Consider the following 21,272-nt stretch of genomic DNA (forward strand, 5'->3'; position numbering starts at 1 on the left):
GGAAGACCTCTATTTCCTGTATAGATAATATAATGAGCCCTGCAAAATTCTACTCACCCAGGGAAAATGCATATTTTTGGTGGATGAGTAAATTATTGACAATATTTTTCCTCACAATCATTCTATTAGTAAAGAGTATTCTTAGGCACAAAACCCAGGAACATTTTGTAAGCCTCCCATCCTGCTGTTCTGCAGGTGCAAACCAATGCACGTGATATGCCTGTAAATTCTCCAGTCCTTTCTTTCACTTCTCTCTTTCCCAAATCCCTGGCAATGGGCAACAGTTCTTCAAAAGGAAAAGCCCTAGAAAATTAATTTACACATCAGTCAAACTGGATCAGAACACAGAAGAAAAAAGAAGCAATATTCAGACTGTTCCCCCAGAACACAGCCCAGGTAACACTGCCTGGTTTGTCTTGCCGGGAATTGCACTTTCTTAAGCTACCTAAACTGCTCAGGCCAAGATTCTATGCATGCCTAAAATCCAGCTTGTTTTAAAGCTTACTAACATATTTAAAAGCCCCACATCAGGGAAGGAGGGGAAATATACTGAGATGAAGTATTTGTTATGCATTGGCTTTCTGGAAATGGATGATTTTTTTAAAGGTAAAAGACCACATAGCACCGTTGACTACAGTGAAAGATATGATATCATGTCCCCAGAGTGTCAGCATTGCTCAAGTAATTAGGTCTGATTGTATTTTCCCCCTCTACTTCTTTCCTCTGTCCCCAAAAGCAGAAAACAATTGCAAAATGTGACTAGTATTGTTCTTCCACGGTCTCTGCTCAGTTTCCATTTGTGATTAGTCCAATCTTGTCCCATAGGGAATGATCTTGTGCAGAGTGGGTCACATTCATCTTTAGTGGAGTTAAATCAGCAATGAATTGGGATCAGTGTTATGTAGCTTTGTACTCAAGCTTAATGTCTCAGAATCTGGGACAATGATCTGTGAATTGTCCTGCTTTTCCTGTAAACCTGTTCTATGGCTGGTATTACCAAGGCCAAGGTCACATGATGCTGGAAACAATTTTGACTGATGTACTTTTCCACTCCAAGTGAGAAAAGTTCTCACTAAATGCAAAGGATTCCCACCTTGGGCAAAATCTATATAAAGGCACAAAACCAAACAATAGGGGCTGCTGCCAGATGCCATAAGACCCCTGGGGTATGTCTACACTACCACCCTAGTTGGTTAATGTAGGCAACCGAAGTTGCAAATGAAGCCCGGGATTTGAATTTCCCGGGCTTCATTTGCTTCTTGCCGGGCGCCGCCATTTTTAAATCCCCGCTAGTTCGGACTCCGTGCCCACGGCTACACGCGGCACGGAGTAGGTAGTTTGGATTAGTATTCCTATTCCGAACTACCGTTACTCCTCATGGAACGAGGTGTACCGGTAGTTTGGAATACGAAGCCTAATTCGAACTACCTACTCCGTGCCACGCGTAGCCGCAAGCACGGAGTCTGAACTAGCGGGGATTTAAAAATGGCGGCGCCCGGTAAGATGCAAATGAAGCCCGGGAAATTCAAATCCCGGGCTTCATTTGCAACTTCGGTTGCCTACATTAACCACCCTAGTTCGAACTAGGGTGGTAGTGTAGACATACCCCTGGTTACTACCTAAGATAACTGCTGGTAGGGTACCTGACAGCTTCACTGAGCATCTGAAAAAGTCTCAAATGGAAGGGGCAGGATGCAGGACCAAGCCCTGCCCTGGCTCTGCAATTTAAAATGCAGTAGGGAGGTGGGACCTCCTGAAGACAGGAGCTACTTCACAGCAGCAACCCCTGCCCTCTCCCACTGCCTCTGATAGAGGCAGAGAGAGGGGAGAGAATGGGTGGCACCATGGAGATGGTGCTAGGGAAAACGGCTTTTAAGTTGTCTCCCTCCAGCACTGGCTCCTGCTCCTCCCCACCCCCTTGCTGTCTCTGATAGAGAGGCAGCAAGTGGGGGGGGGGGGATGTGAGTAGTCGATTCAACTACCAGTCGACTAGTCAACTATTCTCTTACATCCCTAGTCTGGAGTGTGCCACATGGCACTTCGGCAATGAATTAAATAGCCTGGGGTTTTGGCTACCATTGCTTCTGCTGGAGCAGTGGCTGGGGCCTAGGGCCCTTTGAATCACCCAGCCCCTGAGCAATTGCCCCTTTGCCCCCTCCTCCTCATCAGCAGGCCGGATTTGCTAGAAACATCTAAGACTGAAGAGGAGGAAGGATCAGACCCAAACTAGGAGGCTACCTGACTTGTGAGAAAAGGTGATCAGAACTACTGTTAGAGTAAGAAATTGCATATAAAACATTTCTTAAAGTATTAAGCTTAGTTGGTGTGTTTTGTTTTGCTTAGTAACTTACTTTGATCTGTCTACTATCATGTGCAGTCACTTAAATCCTACTTTTTATATCTAATAAAATCACTTTTGTTTATTAATAAACCCAGTGTAAATAATTATTATCTCAGGGGGATAATAGTTGTGCATTTTTCTTTCAGTGATAAAGGGGGAGAACCAATTATGAGCTCTCACTGTATAAACTTTATGCACAGTGAGATGAATTTATCCGAGGTTTTGGTCCCACTGGGGCTGTGTACCTGGGTGGTGTGTCAAGTCCCTGTGAATGAGCCTTCCCAGAGCTCAGATTATTTCAGTGTTTGTGTTGCTCTGCTGTGGGCTGTGTCCACTAATCTGTGCCATCACTGGGGGAGACCAGAGGTTCTGGTGCAGCAGGACCTAGTGGTGGGGTGCCCCAGAGGGCAGGTAGGTGGGCTCACTGGTGTGATAGGCACATCAAGTGACAGTTTCAAGGGGATCTTTGTTATTGAACCCATCACCGAGGCAAATAATCAACTTCTGCAGTGTTGTTGTAGCTGAGCTCGTCCCAGAATATCAGAGAGATGAACTGGATCAGTGGACGAGCTTTTGTTGGACCAGCTTCTTTTGGTGAGAGAGGGAAATGCTTTCAAGTTTACACAGAGCTCTTGTTCAGGTCTCAGAAACTAGAGGGAAGAATATGCTACAAGATTACTTGTAACTAAGATTCTAAGGCAGGGGTGGGGAACCTTTTTTGGGTTGGGGAGGCTGCTGACCTACAGAAAAATCAGTCGGGGGATGCACACAGGTGAGAAGCAACAAAAAAACAAAACAAAAAACCACCCTCACTCTCACTCACTGATGTGGCCCCCAGCTGAGAAAGAGAAAGACACACCCCATATTCCCCTCCCACACCAGCGCCTGGGGCACCCAGACCAGTAGATTTTGTGTGCTCCAGCCCCTCAGTGGGGTAGCTCAGGGCTGGCGGGGCAGCACAGGCTCCCCAATGCTGGGGGGAGAGGCTCTGAACCTTGGGGGCCAGATCCAGGCAGGTCAGGGGCCACATCCAGCGTGAGGTTCCCCACCCCTGCTCCAAGCAGTCTGAAAGATCCATAGCCCTAAACAATATAGTGAAGTCGACTCAAGCACTAGTGTAGACAGTATTATGTTGGTGGGGTAATTTTTGCCATGGACACAGCTACCACAGCTCTTGGGGAGGTGGATTAATTATGACAATGGGAGAGCTCTCTCCTGTTCCCATACAACATCTTCATTAAAGTGCGACAGCAACACAGTTGCACCAATGTAGCTGGAGCAATGCAGCATTTTAAGCGTAGACCTGCTCTAACTCAGAGCCTCTCTGCTAAATACAAGGTGGAACAGATTGTGTTGTACAAGCAGTTAAAACATATTTCAGGTGGACCATTCTAGGGCCACCTCACTTTGAAATCATCCCTTGAAACATGTGTTAGCAGCGTATGCTACGCTGTTTGTTCCATCTTGTATTTAGCAGTGTCACTGAGTTAGGCTATGATGATTAAATGACAAAACTTTTGTCTTTCAAGGTGTTCCTCTTCCCGAAAGACAAATGTTTTGTTGCAACAAAAGCCAGTGAGAACAGTGTTTTGTCGACAGGAGTGTTCTATGGCCAGCAACGCCAACCCCATTCATTGGGTGTGGAACTATTTTATTAGCAAAAGAGTCAACAAATAGCAGCTACGCTGCTTGACTTTTGGTGACCTGGCTGTAGCAATGCAGCCGTGTTGCTAAAAGCTGTGTAGTGTAGACAAACCTTTAGTTTCCCAGCCCTGAACAAGAGCTCTGTGTAAGCTCAAAAACTTGTCTGGGTACATCTACATTGCACAGCTATTTCGGGATACCAAAGGCATCCCAAAATAGCTATTCTGTGTCTACACAATCCGCTCGTTATTTTGAAATATTTTTCAAAATAACGGGTGCACTAATTTGCCAGCCCAGTAAACCTTGTTGTATGAGGGATAAGGAATTACTTGAAATATCACATTATTTTGAAATTTGGTGCTGTGTAGATGCGCCACATTTCAAAATAAGCTATTTCAAAATAGACTTGAAATAAGATACGCAATTTGCATAGCACAAATTGCATATTTTATTTTGAGTTTATGGTGCTGTGTAGACACACCCTGGCTACATCTAGACTGGCATGATTTTCCGGAAATGCTTTTAACGGAAAAGTTTTCCGTTAAAAGCATTTTCGGAAAAGAGCATCTAGATTGGCATGGACGCTTTTCCGCCAAAGCACTTTTGGCGGAAAAGCGTCCGTGGCCAATCTAGACGCACTTTTGCGCAAAAAAGCCCTGATTGCCATTTTCGCGATCGGGGCTTTTTTGCACAAAACAAATCTCAGCTGTCTACACTTACCCTTTTGCGCAAAAGGGACTTTTGCCCAAACGGGAGCAGCATAGTATTTCCGCAAAAAGCACTGATTTCTTACAGTAGGAGGTCAGTGCTTTTGCGGAAATTCAAGCGGACAGTGTAGACAGTTGGCAAGTTTTTCCGGAAAAGCGACTGATTTTCCGGAAAAACTGGCCAGTTTAGACACAGCCTCTGTGTCTCACCAACAGAAGCTGGCCCAGAAAAAGGTATTACCTCACCCACCTTGACCCTCAACTTAAAGTTAGTTATTTTCACATGACTGGGAAACTGAACAAAGTAACCTCATGAATGTTAATTATGAAAAAGAGTAGATCAATAAAATAGAAATGACAGGAATTAGTTAATTGTTTTTGCTTTTGTTAACTCTCAAACATGATAGTTTTCATTGGCATGGAATGAATGTGGCACCTTCATCTACAACATGTTGAGGTGAACTATGTGGGGAAAATAAATGCCATTGGGTAGTCTTTAATATGCCCCTTTTTACTCCGTGCTGCTACCAAGAGTTAGTATTGCCACATGGTAACACAGAATAACTTTTAGACCTCTATGCTCTGCTCTGAAATAATCAGATCTGACAGATTCGCTGCTTCCCATGACCCTCAAGTTTCACTATCTGCTAGCACATCAGGCACTGATTTTCCTCTTCTCTTCCCCTAGAGCACACATTACAGTGATCTTCCACAAAACTGACAAGGGCAGGGCTTATTTCCAATAAAAGGGCATCATGTTTAGCTTTGCAGGGCAAGGGAGGTCAGTGGAAGAGGTTGGTGAAAATAATAAGAACAGGGAAGGCATCTGATTTCCAATACACTCAGACAGTTGCACATAGTATATTCAGATGCTATCAGTGTTAATTTTTCATTGTTCACAAAAACATATCTATTCACTGCATTATTTCCTCTCTCTCTGCAGACCCCTTGCTAATTTTTAATATTTATATGCCAGAGGTGCTAGGTGCTGTTCAAACGCATGTGGAGAAGTGTTTCCTGCCTTGAGGAGTTTATAAAGTAAGAAGAAAAATGGTTAAAAGTTCACAACTGTCTAGAACATAAGAAGGCCATAATAGGTCAGACCAATACTCCATCTAGCCCTGTGTCCGTTCCTCTGACAGTTGCCAGTGTTAGAAGATTGAGAGAGAATGGACATAACAGGCAATCATCAAGTGATCCATCCTCTGTTGCCCATTCCCAGCCTCTGGTAAACAGAGGCTAGGGACACCATCTCTGCTTATCTTGACTAATAATCATAGATTGGCCTATCTTCCATAAATCCTCTGATTCATATCCAGAACAATGGATAGACAGAGCATCCATTTCTTTCTTGGGTTTGGGCTTTTGATCTTGGCCTTTTGTAACAGGTAATCAGCAGGCAAAGACCCTCTCCAAAGGGTAGCTTCAAAAGGTTGGGTTTTGCATAACGAGTTGAGGAATTTGCATTCCCTTTTCTCTAGGTATTCCCTAGGAAAACTGCTGAACATATTTTGTTCCAAAAGTCTGCTCTTGTCTGGCACAGAGTTCAGAATAGTCCTTCGCACTGTGAGATCTTACATCTGCCACGTCACCCCTCCCAAGCGATTTCATACACTCCTGGCCCACAATAATACATAAAACATTCATTAAATACAGTGAAGCTCAAATATACTTACATTTAATTCAAGAAGATCTTCAATGGATATTGCTGGATATTGCCATATCTGTCACAATTACCATCTTCCATTCCATCTAAAAGACTGTCAGACAAAGAAGGTCTTTGTAATAACTCCCTCCAGTTAGAGAAAAGAGAACAAGAAATATTGTTAATAGGAAAGCCTTACTTAACATTCTACATTTCAAACGTTTTAATTGTTTTCCCTTCTTTATCTTGGAGCTCCTTGGTGTCACTGAACCTGTCCTGCCAACCTGGCAGGGTCCTCATTACTCTGTGCACCATGCACACAGCAGCAGTGAAAGGGTCTAGCACAATAGCAAGCCTCGCATCATATCAACATTGTTTATATTGTCAGTGCTAGAGAGGGGGCAGGAGTCAATTAATTTACTCTGTGCTTTTGCCAGTGAAGCCTAGAACAGAGACTGGCCTCTTGTCATCTTATATGTTTGCAAATCCAGATGCTCCCCAATGATGTGACCCTTTTAACATTTCCCAGCTTTGGGCCAGTTTTCAAGCTTCACAAATGTCCTGCATTTTCCCCATATTCAAGTCAAAATTACTTCTTTCTCTCCTGGGTTGTGTGTGTCACCTGTGGCCTATGAAAGCACTAACGTGTGCTGCTTGGTTCAACAGAGATTCCCCCAAAGGCCTCTTGTTTGTAGTGCTACATAAATTGGTTACCATGGCAATGTGCCAATGTACCTGAAGTGACACACACAGTTATTTCACTTTACTGGGCATTGTGACATCGGCCCAACAACAGGAGGAAGAGCCTGCCTTTCAAATGCACATCTCTGTAATGAGCACCAGCGGATAATTTAAATGCACAGACATGGGATATGTATTTATATAGCATCTCAGAAAGAACTCTAGCCAAACAATGATAAGCAGAGGCCATGCTTATGCTCTGAGGGAACATGGGCCATGTTTTTCTGTGTAATTATCCAAAAGCTCTTCAAATGTTGGTAAGGGAGGGAGGTGTACAAGTAGGTTTGTTTCTTCTGATTCCATTTTCTTCGTCCTTAATCCCCCACTCTGTCAGGAACCCCTATTGGAAAACAGGTAACTAAAAATAGAAAAAGAATTGGACAGCTAGAACAGGGCAGGATGCATAAGGCATGAAACTGAACCCCAGGAGATGTAGGTTCAATTCCTAGCTTTCTGTGTGCTTGACAAATAGCTTACATTTTGTCGTGCCTCTGTTCTCTATCTGTAAATTAGAGATATTATTTCTTTTTTTCTACCCTTTTTGTCCTGTCTATGTGGAGTGTAAAGCTCCTTGATTAAGGAGTGCTTGTCGTAAGAGGCAGTGTACTGCTTGTAAGATTTCAGTGCTCCTGCTCTCTCTCTCTCTTTCTTTCTCTTAGCCTATGTCTACACTGTGGAGCTTTTCTCAGATACTGGAGATATCCCGGAAAAGCTCTGCCATGTCCAAAGAACACTTCCGCTTTTTCAGAACAGTTCCCGAAAAATCATAAGCGTTCTTTTAGCATCCCTGTATTCCTCATTTTATGAGGAAGAAGGGATGTACCGAAAGAGGAGGTTTTTCCCACATTTGGCCCCATGTAAATGGGCCAAATGTCAGAAAAGCCTCTTCCGAAAAAAAGTGGCAAAAGATACGCAAATTGCGCTTCGCAATTTGTGTATCTTTTTCCAAATAAAAACCTGCAGTGTAGACATGGCTTTACTATATTAACATATCAGGCTTAGCACAATGTGCCTTGATCTCAGTTAGGGCCTACACAGGAATAAAAGTACAAAGAAAAAGTGATTAAAGAAGTGAATCTGTAACAAATTGTATAAAATGTAGTGCTGACTTTACATCCACTCACTTGTAAAGAAATTCCTCCCTCCCCCCACTTTATGTATATTAGATGTTGAGCCACAGAATACATATTATCTTCCCTAAATTCACAGAATGGAAAAATATATGAAAGCCCTATAACTACAAATGTAACATTACACTCCATTTCTGCAGAGAGGGGGAAAGGGGACACAACAGAACAGGACAGCTTTCCGTGTCTTAAAGAGACAGCACATTGCTTCTCTCAGAAACATACCCAGTAGCAGCCAGCACACACACACTTTGTGTCACTGTGGCTATGTCTATACTGCAGTGCTATTTCAGGACACCAGAGCATCCCGAAATAGCTATTCCACATCATCACGGCAAGCCCGTTATTTTGAAATAAAACAGGCTCACTATTCCAATAGCCCTGTAAACCTCATTCCATGAGGAGTAAGGGAATTTGTGGAATAGCGGGTTATTTCAAAATTTGGTGCTGTGCAGACAGCGCCAAAGTAGGAAATAAGCTATTTTGAAATAAGACCAAAAAAAGATACACAGTTTGCGTAGCTCAAATTGCATATCTTGTTTTGAGCTACTGTGCAGTGTAGGCACACCCTGCCACATACACATAGTTTGTGCCTCCCCCTACCCACACTCTCCCAGTCCAGGGGTGGACTGGCAATCAAAATAGGCCCGGGAATGGGTTGAGAATGGCCCACTTTTTCACATCAAAGAATTTTTTTTAATTTACTCTTTGAGACCCATTAGCCACACCCCTTGACTCCCACTAGCTATGCCTCTGGAGGTAACACTCTCAGGGCAAGATGGACACATGAGCAGAAGTAAAAGGTGTCATGTGACCCCTCTCTAAGGACTTTTCCCACCATCCTCCTACCAATAGGGATTAGTTTGGCCCCCACCAAACCCCCCTCATGCAACTATCCTGCAATTGCATTAACCCAATGTGTGTGACATTAACTCGGGGACGGAGGGGGCAGAGAGGCTGGGGGAAGTGTTCCCTTTAAGAGTTTCCTCCCATGAGCAGAATGAATTTTATGTTGTGCACCAGTACTGAGTTCATGTGGCTTGTTTGGATGTGCCACTGTGGCATCCAAGTTATTAATAAATATCTTATAAACCTCTACCTTTTCCCTCTGCTGCCATGTCTACTCCCCTTGTTCCATCAGCTCCCCCGGTGCCTGCTGCCCTCCACCCCTCACCCTCCTCTGCTGTCCTGACTCCTGCCCTTCTCACTGCCCTCAACCCTCCTGTGACCTGCCCCCCTCCACCAGCCCTTCTCTCCCCCCTGTGCCTTCTCCTCTAGTAGCCCTACTCTGATCACGTGAGCTACCCCTCCTCATCCCCTCTCCTAACACCTCCCTCTACACACCTGCCCTACCTCTCTCCTCTGGTGCTGGTCCCTCTCCTGCAGGTGTCTGCCCTTCTGCTTCACTCCCAGAATCCCCTGGCACCTCCACCTTCCCTTACCCCTGAACCCTTTTGGTGCCCCCCTTCCCTCACTGCCTCTGCTCCCTTTGCCCTCTTTTCCCTGATGCCCACCTCACCACTTTCTGCCCCTGTTCCCCTCATGCCCCTGTGCCCTCACACATGACTTGCTCCATTCCTACCTTCCTCATGCCCACCCCTTCTTTCAAGCCTTCTCTCAGCACCTTCCCCTCACCTCTCTATCTCCCAATGCCCTTACCCTCTCCTCTCCCAGCATCACCCTGTCCCCCCTCCCACTGACACCTCCCCTCCTGCCCTTTTCCTTATTGTCTCTACTTGGACCCCTGACATTTATCTCTCCTCCACTCTGTCCCTTTGGTGCCTTCCCCTTTCTTCTCCTGACCTGTCCCTCTCTCCTCAGCACAAGCCCCTTCCTCTCCCACCCCTTCCCCCTACTTTCTCCCTTCCCCCTCCCCCACCTTCTGCCCTCCAGTTTGCGGTGCTGGAGTCTATGATCGGGCCCCAGAAGTCCCTGCAGCCCTGGCCCCAGCTGCTTCCAGGGCTCCAGACCACTTGCCAGGCCTGGAGCTGGATCGCACGGTGCAACTCTGGGCCGGGCGGTTTTAAAGTCCTGGGCCATGATGTCACGCCACGCCCGGGCATCTCCCCTCTCAGCTGTTGCACAGCGTTTGAGTACGCCGCGCCTGCATTCCCTTGGCCCCACCGTGCCCAGTACATGGCCGGTGCTGGGGAATTTAAAGTGCAGGGCTGCGGCGCCCCATCACAATCCCCCTCCTCCTCCAGCAGCCGGCAGCCAGCCCTTCGGCTGGCCCTTCGGAAGACAGCCCATCGGGAAATTCCCAGTATCCCGCCAGGCCAGTCTGCCCCTGCCCCAGTCTCTGTGCCAAAACATTCAATCTGTGTCAGAAAGTCTGTCTCTCACACATAGGCTGTGTCTAGACTACATGCCTCTGTCGGCAGAGGCATGTAGATTAGAAAGATCAGCAAAGGCAAATGAAGCCGCGATTTAAATGATCGCGGCTTCATTTACATTTACATGGCTGCCGCGCTGAGCTGACAAACAGCTGATCAGCTGTTTGTCGGCTCGCGCGCCAGTCTGGACGTTCCTCCTGTCGACATCAAAACCCTTTGTCGGCAGCCCCGTTATTCCTCGTGGAATGAGGTTTACCGGGGCTGCCGACAAAGGGCTTTGATGTCGACAGGGGGAACGTCCAGACTAGCGCGCGAGCCGACAAACAGCTGATCAGCTGTTTGTCGGCTCAGCGCGGCAGCCATGTAAATGTAAATGAAGCCGCGATCATTTAAATCGCGGCTTCATTTGCCTTTGCTGAACAAACAAATCTACATGCCTCTGCCGACAGAGGCATGTAGTTTAGACGTACCCATAGTGTCTCCCTTTCACACTCACTTTTTCTGTAGCCCCAACCCTCTCCTCTTCAGCCCAGGATCCCACCCTTCTAAGAGAGAGGGCCTGGAGCTGGCCCATGACCATGTACCAAAAGTCATGGAGTGGCCCCCCCTGCGAAAATTGTTGCTCACTCCTGCTCTGGAGGATCAAGGCACTGCTTGAGCTGGTGGTTTTTGTCATAGGAATGTGCAGGTGTAGTCGCTATAGTTGTGGGACAGCTTCCTGACGTCATTTCAATGACCCTGCTTTTCCTTATTGTGGATAAAGTATATTGCACAACTCCTGTGAAAGGAATGGCTGCATGAGAAGGGATGCCTCTCTCCCACAGAATGCTTAAGCCCAGGAGAACATCTGTGGACCAGTCACCAACAGATTTGAAGGCTCCTCATGAGTGACTGCTCAGGGTCCTGACATTTTCAACTCCCTTCTGTCAAGTCTGAGCAACAGCTTGAGACTCTTGTACAGAGAAAAAAACATTGGGCTTCTTTTAGAATTTAGTTTATTTGTACTAGGAGAAATAACAAACCCCATTTTGATGTTCTTAAACAAGCTCGGGTGTTGAAGGGATTCTTTCCCAATGAATGTGCTACTGTTTTAGGCTGCATCATCATGAATTAACAGCAAGTTGGAACTGGGATTGTGAGGGTGGCTTGTGCAGAGTTAAAACCTTCATTCTCCTCCATCAAATTTGCAAAGCAAGAATAAAGCTTGGGATTGCATCGTTGGATAGCTGACAGCTGAGAATTGCAATGCTTGTGAGATGGTGTGTTTGGTCAGGGGTGCAGGGAGAATGGCAGCACTTGTTACCATTGATGTGAGCAAATAAAACAGTGTATATTGCTTACAAGTGGAAGAAGTGGGCTGAAGACAATGCTGGAAGCTAGGAATTTTTATCCCACTCCTCACACTGACTTGAAGTGTTAATTTGTTTAAGTCACTTACTTTCTCTGCCACTTGTTTCTCCATCAGTAAAATGAGGCTAATATGTATGTGCTTCACCGTGGTGTTACGAAGATGAATTAACCTATTTAGGATGAATTCTTCCCTTACTTGCACGTTGTTGTGAAGTCTCATGGGCAGGAATGAGACCAGACTTTGTCTAGAAACAAAGTGCTTGGACATTTTTTAAGAATGCTAAGCGTTAGTTTCATTATTTTAAAAAACTCTAAATTTAAAATAGTATAAAATTGTGCATAGACTGTTGTTAATTTGTGGGTTATGTGACGTGACACAGCATAGTTTAATGTATAGTAAACAGGCTTCCATGAAATTAAGCATTCTGCAGGTCCCTAAGTAAGTCTGTAGTGATCACATTATTTGAATGGCTATTATCATGTAAAAACTTTAAAAAAAAAACCAGATAGTCTAGTAACACCTTAAGACTAACAAAACATACAGATGATATCATGAGCTTTCGTGGGCACAACCCACTTCTTCAGATGACAAGAGTATGAGAAGTCCAGATCTAAGAATAAATAAGGGAAGGGGGGATGGGAGAAGGAAAAAAGAGAAAAAAAAGGAGGGGAGGAAAAAAAGAGAGACAGTGAGTCGATAGTCCAAATAGTTACAAGAGGCTGATAAGAACAATTAGCACCTCCATTGTTAGATTGGTTGGTTATAATGTAACAGATTTAATCTGATGTAATTATCTATGTAGGGTAAAATAATTTCATGGTTAAAATCCATTCATGGCTGAACTTTATTCTAATTTGGACAAGGAAACTATGTTGTGGCAAGTTTTCATAACTTCATTCTTTCAAATGTATGCTTCAAGTAGTATCATGTATAGTGACTCTCCTGCCACTAGAGGTCATAAATAAAGCATTTTTCTATAATTACTAAAACTCTCTCTCAAAACAACTATCCGTAAGAGAGATACAGCAAAGTAACAGTAAAACAATGTTCCATTCACAGTATCATCAGCAAAATGATGGCTGTGTACAAAGATTTCCCAATACTTTATGGAGAAGGTGGCAAACTTATCAATACAACCACTAACAAATAATAACAGGAAGAATATAGCAAAAAATTAATGAATAATATTCTAATGAATAAAACACATAATTCTGTTTGTATTTGTGACCCATTTCTTATTAATGAACACTTAGAAAGCAATCTTTTTTTTTTTTGCAAGAATGTTTGCAATCTAAAAGCATTGTCAATATTATATAAATAAACGCAAAAGTATTTGCATCTGAAGTGTTTTCATGGTCTTTTTAAAAACTTCTGTACACACTGAAAACTAATTTATGGAACTTTAAAGACTAGTTGGTAATAATTTGAGAACAGATAAAACAATATTTTTTCTGATTGTAAAACCTGGATAATTAAAATAGGGAAGAGGAACAGCATTCCCTGGCTAGTTGTCCCACCAGTCCATGACGATCTGGTCCCACCAGTCAGAGCTGGTGTCCCAGCACCAGAAGCTGTGGTGTATCGTGTGCAGGGGAGGGTGGGAGGGACTATGCTGCATGAGCAGCACGTGGAGAGAGGAGAGGAGCTGCCCCACAGGTGGGTCATGTTCCTCCATAGCCACGAGGGCAGCGTGAAATAACTGCACTAAGAGGTGCAGCAGCAGTTCTAAGAGCTGTGGACTGCTTTCCAGCAGGTCCAGCTCCATGGCAGAAGTGCTGTGGTATGCGCAAGGGCAACCAGAGCATGCAGTGAGAAGGCTCCGCTGTCCCTCAAGGGAGTAGGCAAAGGTGAAGAGCCTGAGACATGAGTGTATAGGGGGCCCTTTTAAGCATGAGTTCAAGGAAGTGAGTGCTGTCCTGATGCCCTGCCAGAAGTGCTTCTGGAGGGCTTTAAATGCAATTCAGGCGCAAATCAGTATGGATACTCTATTTCAAATTAGCTCAGCCCTGTTTCAGTGGGCATTTGTACTGTGGACATGCTATTTCAAAATAAGCTATTTTGGAGTTTTGTTTCCTTAAATTGCTTATTTCGAAGTAAGTGTGCAATGTAGACATAGCCTAAATGAGAATAGCAACGCAGTTTCCTACAGTAAAAATATGTAAAATGAATGCACTAGCTATGTCTCACATTTTGTAATGTAGAGCAACTATCGTATACTCTCCCTTGTACTCTATAAGTAGCAGGCTATATCTTGCGTAATAATTTCAGAGCCATCCTTTGTCATGTTAGAACATATATTACTTTTTGTTAAAAAATTCAGGTAAGCCACAAATGTTTCTTCACTTGAAAAAGAATTTCTGCACATATCAGGTTTATCAGTAGCAATGGACAAATACACCTGCTGAAGGCAGCTGGCCTGTCATTCAGCCTGAAAGTGATTACATCTTAAAAGTGGCTTTCATGATATCTCCTGAGGTTCAAATTATGGTTTACATGATTTATTGATGCAGAAAATATTTACATTTCTATATGATATAAGAGGATTGATAACACATTTGATCAGTGAAGTGTAAATTGTTTATAGATCACATCAGATAAAATAGCAGATAGAGAAATATGAGGATAAAAAGTTATGGATATAACTTATTTGCTTTATTCAGTTACATTTGAGAATGGATTGACGTTTTATTGATTGCTATAATTTCAGAACAAGATAACAGAATAGTAATTGGCACTTCATACTTAATAATGATAGATCTCTCCATGCAGGGCTCCTCATCTATAGATCTTAAAGCACTTCACAACGGTGTGTATCATTAGTCTTATTACACAGTCAGAGAAAGGGAGGCATTGGAAAGCTAAGTGAATTGCTGAAGACGATGCAGGAAATCATTGGCAGTGCTGGGAATAGAATTTCCCACACCATCTCCAAATGAGCACAATTAAGTGTCTTCAGACTTCTAATGTCAAACAGAAAACGTAAATCATCTGTTAATGCAATTATTTGCAGGAAAATAGGAATAATATGAGCTCTTATTGGGAATTATTCTGAATTTAATGAATGGGGATTGGACTATTTGTCTGCCTGAGCAGGACATCAATTCACAGGCAAGATGAGTAAAGAAATTAGACCTTCAAGTATCCTATATATTTAATTTCTTTGCAGTGGATCAAACTTTTTCATGCAGAATAACGTATATTTGGGACATTATACTTCATTGGGCTCAACAATTCCCAGACTGAGTCAGGACCCAAAGCTGGTAGAGAACCCATTTTAATGGGGTGGCCAGAGCTGGCATTAGACTTTCTCAGGCCCTAGGCTGAACCCAAAGCCTAAGGGTATGAGGGCTCTGATTACAGGCCCTTTGCCTGGGCAGAAGTCTTCAGGCTTTGGCTTTGGACCCCCTTGACCAGGGCGGTGAGGCTCATACTTGGGGTCTGGTTTCAGTCTCCCTTCTCAGTGTTGTGTAGTAAGTTTTGTAGTCAGAAGAGGGTGGAGGTGCAATGAAGTTTGATAACTGCTGGACTGAACTTTCACATATGCTAGCTGGGTGGGTCGTTTTCCCCATCAATCATATGTAATGTATTTTGCCTTTTAAAATAATTTGTACTTTACATCTCTATTTCTCTTTATTCTTAATAGAAAAATGTTTCTTGTGTTTTACTAGAGTTCTCTTCATTTCCTCTGGGACACCTGGCTACATGGATGGTTGGTCTGACCCAATATGGCCATTCTTAGGTTCTTATCACTTCACCTGGCCTCTAGTGACAATGCAGCAGTCACGGTTAATATGCAGTGCATAGGAACGGCTCATTTTGTACTGTGGGGGCCTGATCGTGCAAAACTCCCACTGGAGTCAATGGGAATTTTGGATGAATGAATACAGCAGGACTGGGTCTATCACGTATAAAGGTTATCTTCACACCCTTCTGAAGCCTGACAATGTAAGCATAAGATAAGGTCAGCATTCCCTTCCAGTGATGTCACTGAACCCTCCAGCTCTTCCAGGTGAGAGAGTGTGGTGTCAGTATTGAAAAGACATTTGGGCAGTGTCAGCCGAAATGGTCAGGGCAGTGTGCGCATGTGTGTTACACCCAAGTCTTCAACTACTGAGATGCAAAGTCTCATTGCAGTGGGCAGCCTAGGAGGCTGGAGGGTGCCCCGAAAAATAGTTTAACTTCTGTGACTTTACTGCTAGGACCAGGGTCCCGTCGCAGAGGGCAGCCAACAGGCTCTCAGACGCCCCGAGTTTATAGGAAGAGTTTATTACACCTCAGAAATCCCTTCGCAGCGGGCAGCCTGGGGAGGCTGAGCGGTGCCCCAACGGCTCTGTCCCCTGGAAGCGACACGATCCAAAATGCCCAAGCTCTTCCTATACCTGTCCCTTTTGACCGGCTGAAGTTCTTTTGTCTGTGTTCGGTTCGGGTACAGCAGCACGGGTTCAAGTCAGAAGCTTGACACGCACTGGCTTATTTATAGGAGAAAGAAAGAGAAAAGAAATAAAGAAACTTGGTTCAGTATATATATATTTATAAGTGAATGAGGGCACCCCACTTATTCCCAAAGTTTATAGCTAAATCACCTTACCAAAGGCAGTTTACAATAGAAATGAAGCAGCTTGACTTAAGAAAACTATAATAAAGTAACTAAACTTACAACAGAGTGACAATTAAAGTGTACACATAAAGAAAACACATTGCAGGTACAATTCTCACCCCTACGTTCCAGACTTGGCATGGCCAGCGTCTTTCTCTCAATCCCTCGGGAAGAAGTAGGGCGAGGTTGGGCGTCCCACGGACCTCGAGAGACAATCAATACCTGCCAGCAGGTGTAGGTGATTGGAGCTCCAATGGGGTGGGCAACTCAACCCCTCTTTATACCCCTTGGGTCACATGGGCTTCTTCCTGGTCTCAAGTGGCCAATTAGGAAAAATGGCTTTGAATGCCAAGTTTCCCACGAAGGGTGCAAAGCATAATTCACACCTGGGAAAATGCAGACAATGGGCACCTCTGGTATGTGATGGGCGAAGATTCCTCTCCTGGGACAGTGCAGGCATGTCAATTACTGGTACTAGCCATCAGGGCGACGGGAGGCCTCCCAGTCGTCAGCTAGCCCATTTACTGTGTGGTTTCTGTTTATGGTAGAGTCAGGGACAGGCACCACACCTGCGTTCCCAGGGCATCAAAGGCTGACTGCCTTTCTCTTGCTCTCTGGGGGGGGGAGGGGGGAGAACAAGATGGGGTTCGTGTCTGGCTACAGGCAGGGAAGGACTAAGAATTTCCCAAATGATGTTTTGCTTTTAAAAACCAGTCAGTGTAATTTGTTCATCACAGCCAGATTGTTTTCCCCTTTACTAAGTGCTTTGTCTTTCCCACACCCTGTGCATGAACCAGAAGAAGATCTAACTGTGCAACAATATACCCCAGGGGAGAGGAGGGGAATTATTGGGAAGAAACATTAACTGAAAGTTTCATAGGGATTCTCTCTTGAATTATTCACATACAATGAAATGCAGACAAGTGGGTGGAGGGGCATTGCAAAGCCCCCAAGGTATTTACGTCCAGTATATGGCTGCACAGAAGACAGCACAGAGTATTGCTAAATGAGAACTACATGTTAATTCCAGAAAATCAGGCAAGGAGAGGCCACCGGTAGGAGAGCTAAGGGAGGAGGTTGGGACCTATGTGGCTCCAGTGGCTAGGAATACCTAAAGAGATGCAAAAGAACCTACAGGGCACTGAGGGCTTGGGGACTGTGGAGTTCCTTTGTGCTTAATTTACATTGAAAGAGGTGCTGAGGCTCAAGCAATTTTTTTACATCCATAACTGATGCAGCAAGGCCACAGGTGCCAGGGCTGTGAGCTGCCAAGCCTGGAGGTGTTGGGGCTCAGCCATGACAAACCCTGGCATGAATTAAGCAGTGGATCCCCATCCCCATCCCCATTGCAGACCCTCATTGCAGACCACATTCTGATATGTGTTTGCCATTATAGTATTCTGTTTGTGGTAGCGATCCTCCATTATCTATATGCATATCTATCCACCTTTGTCTTTACACAGCTGTTACTCCAGAGATTCAGGAACCCCTGTTATTATTTATTTGTATTACATAACATTTTGTTAATCCTACCCGTGCCCCTCGGACTAGTGCCCTTATAGCTTTTATTCAATTTTATAAAAACCTAATTAACCAGGAAGCCTTTTGATAGTTTGATCTGTATCATTTATGGGCTGGATAAAGCAAACAACCCTTTTTCCACAAGATCAGTAAACCTCCTTTTTTGGAATATAAGAATCTTGCAGGATAAGGGGTTTCTGCGCAAAAAGGAAACGTCCACACTGCTTGCTTTTGTGCAAAAACCCTAGCGAAAAACCGGATTGGCAGAAAATATGCAAATGAGATCACAACTCATTCAAAGGAGTACCTCATTAGCATATTTTTGCAGAGAAAACTCGTAGTGTAGATGTAGCCCCGGAGATGCATAAAGATCCTGCTGAAAAAGGGGTTTTTTGCGTAAAAACCCCCCATCTACACTACTTATTTTCTCCGCAAAATGGCATAAATTATGCAAATGAGGTACAACAATATGCTAACCAGCACCTCATTTGCATACTAACGGCCAGCAAAAACGACAGTGTAGACAAAGTCTATGTATATGTGTGTAAAATCAAGTTGGTGAATTTTGAACTGAAACATTATTTCAGAGGAAATAGTATTTCAGATAAACAGAAATGTGTGGAAAAAAATGTTGGTGAATTTTTTCACTGGGAAAAATATTCTCCTACCAATTTACTTTGTGCATATGGCAGACCTGAAACTGTCATCAGTATTTGAGCACATATGACTTATTACTTCATAGTCAATTATGATCAACATAGGTGGATTTTATCAGTTGATTAAGAATATTACACTACATAGAAATGGCATATTTTATATCACAAGATAGTTTGACATAATTTTAGATCATAATTAGTACTATCAGGTATATCATTTAGACATGAGAAATAAATCCTGTAATATCAAAACTACAAGTTGTAGTAGTAGTAGTAGTAATCCTGATTCAAGTAAGAGGTAATACTAATTAAAATAAAACAGCGCCATCTACTCAACTGACTATTTCGTTGATTAGTCCATACAGTAACAATTATCTTTCTGCCTCTAAAACAAATGTTATCCAATGTGATTTTGAATTTACAATGAATAAAATATTGTACTATTATGAACAGTTATTTTCAAGAGATAATAAGGAACAGAGCAGAATGAACAGAAATGTGAACTCTGATAGCCACCACTGATGGAACATGGATCTTATTAGCTCTGCTGAAAAAAAAAAACAAATAAAAAATGTATTTAATAGAATCATAGAACACTAGAACTGGAAGGGACCTCGAGAGGTCATCGAGTCCAGTCCCCCGCCCGCAAGACCCAGTACCATCTAGACCAGGGGTTCCCAAACTTTTTGACCAGTAAATCCATTCACGAGCTTTTGGAGGACTGGTAACATTCATTTACATATTTGCATAATCATTAAGCAAATGATGAATATTCAAATAAGTTGTTTCAGGTCCTCCCAAAGCCCCCAGTAACAGCTTTAGCAAAGCTTTTGAGACGGTCATCCACAATATTCTTGCCAGCAAGTTAAGGGAATATGTATTGGATAAATGGACTGTAAGATGGATAGAAAGCTGGCTAGATAAGGGTTTCCCAAACTTTTTACTTTAGTTGGAACCCGTTTTTTTTTTCAGTACTGTCTTTTGCAGCCCCAAAATATAAATGCACATAAAAAAAATTAAAAATGAATAAATTTTCAGTGTTTCACCCCGTCTGTCTAACCTGCTCTTAAATATCTCCAGAGATGGAGGTTCCACAACCACCCTAAGCAATTTATTCCAGTGCCTTTTCTCCATCGGAGCTATTTTGCACAAAACAATTTTCAGCTGTCTACACTGGCCCTTTTGCGCAAAAGCATTTCCGGAAAAGAGCTTTTGCCCGAGCGGGAACATCAAAGCATTTGTGCAAGAAGCACTGATTTCGAACAGTAGAACGTCAGTGCTTTTGCGCAAAATCAAGCGGCCAGTGTAGACAGCTGGCAAGTTTTTCCGCAAAATCAACTGCTTTTGCGGAAAACCTTGCCAGTCTAGACGCAGCCTATGATTTCATGATCACTTTCACTCAAGCTGCCTTCCACTTTCAAATTCTCAACTAGTTCCTTCCTATTTGTTGAAATCAAATCTAGAACAGCTTCCCCCCAGTAGCTTTTTCAGTCTTCTGAAATAGAAAGTTGTCTGCAATGCAGTCCAAGAACTTATGTCTGGATAGCTGAAGTCCCCCATCACCACCAAATCCTGTGCTTTGATTGACTTTATGCTCAGGAAAATGAAGCAACCTGTGGATTAGAAATCAGACTGTTATGGGTTTTAGGTTTAGTTTGAAGTTCACTGTGGAAGAATTTAGTTCAGTTCTGGTTTGTCACAAATGAAAACAACCTCTTGCTCTGAATTTCATGAGATGCATGAAAAACTGACAAATAGCAAAGACCAATGACAATAGCAGGCTGCAGCATTTAAGAGAGATTATACTGTCCAAACATGAATGCCATTAAAAATCTGGTGAAAAATTCTAGAAATGGGAAATACTTTTGATGATAGCAGATCAAATGATTAGTGTGTTTGGCCAAATCTTTCCCAGAATTCAATCAGTAGCCATCTGGTTTCATACGATTTGTTTGCGGCTCTGGCTGTTTCTGACCTACATGTGACACTTACGAGCAGATGTGTACCAGGATGAAACAGATGAGAGAACTAAAGTCACTGCCAAAAGGATGAACACCAATAAATCACCGCAATCAGATGGGGTTCATCTTTGATATTGTCATGATTAAGTTGAGACAAAATTAAATTGCTTGCCCTGCTAAATTCTTCAATAAAAGTTTGCAAAATTATATTTGGCACATCACCAAGATGTGTTCATTTTTAAAAGAAAATGTTTCATGTAACACCTTTTGTATCCAATGTGTTAAAAGTGGGTTTTTTTAAGTTTGGGGTTGCAAAAAACAACTTTAATTCCATTCTGTATCCCCACCTAGCATGTATTTATACTACATTTCATTTGTGTGAATGAGTAACACAAGCATAATGTTAGGGTGCACATGCTGAGGTGTCTTTATTTAAACTATTTCAGGAAATGAATAAGGGAAGTGTAGGAGTGGTATTAACCTAAGAGTGATTACACTTGAGTTAATTAGCCTGCATAACACGTTGCAAAATAATGGCTCTGAAGAAGAGTTATTCCTGGAATGTGTATGATGAGTAATAGAGAGGAGATGTTATTGTTCTTTATAGATAACAGGTGGGTGGCAGAAGTGTAACTGTGTGCTTGGATT

The 21,272-nt window shown here is 43.2% G+C and overlaps 2 long non-coding RNA genes across 3 annotated transcripts in view; one reads left to right on the forward strand and one right to left on the reverse strand.

Annotated features, from left to right (window-relative positions):
- LOC142825723 (uncharacterized) overlaps nt 1-21,272 on the forward strand; it is a 69,486-nt gene that overhangs the window by 16,805 nt on the left and 31,409 nt on the right. The gene's annotated exons all lie outside the window — the stretch shown is intronic.
- LOC149525722 (uncharacterized) lies at nt 105-7,124 on the reverse strand. 2 transcript variants are annotated; one of them, XR_016348417.1, is made up of 3 exons: nt 6,931-7,124; nt 6,369-6,485; nt 105-303 (listed from the first exon to the last, which is right to left on the reverse strand). It is a non-coding gene; the product is annotated as an uncharacterized LOC149525722 (long non-coding RNA). The 2 variants fall into 2 exon arrangements; XR_016348418.1 differs by lacking the exon at nt 6,931-7,124 and adding an exon at nt 6,537-6,888 and having other exon boundaries at nt 6,369-6,452.

This window comes from Pelodiscus sinensis, chromosome 1 (genome assembly GCF_052426305.1).
Source record: "Pelodiscus sinensis isolate ZL-2025 chromosome 1, ASM5242630v1, whole genome shotgun sequence".
In the NCBI taxonomy this organism is placed as follows: domain Eukaryota; kingdom Metazoa; phylum Chordata; order Testudines; family Trionychidae; genus Pelodiscus; species Pelodiscus sinensis.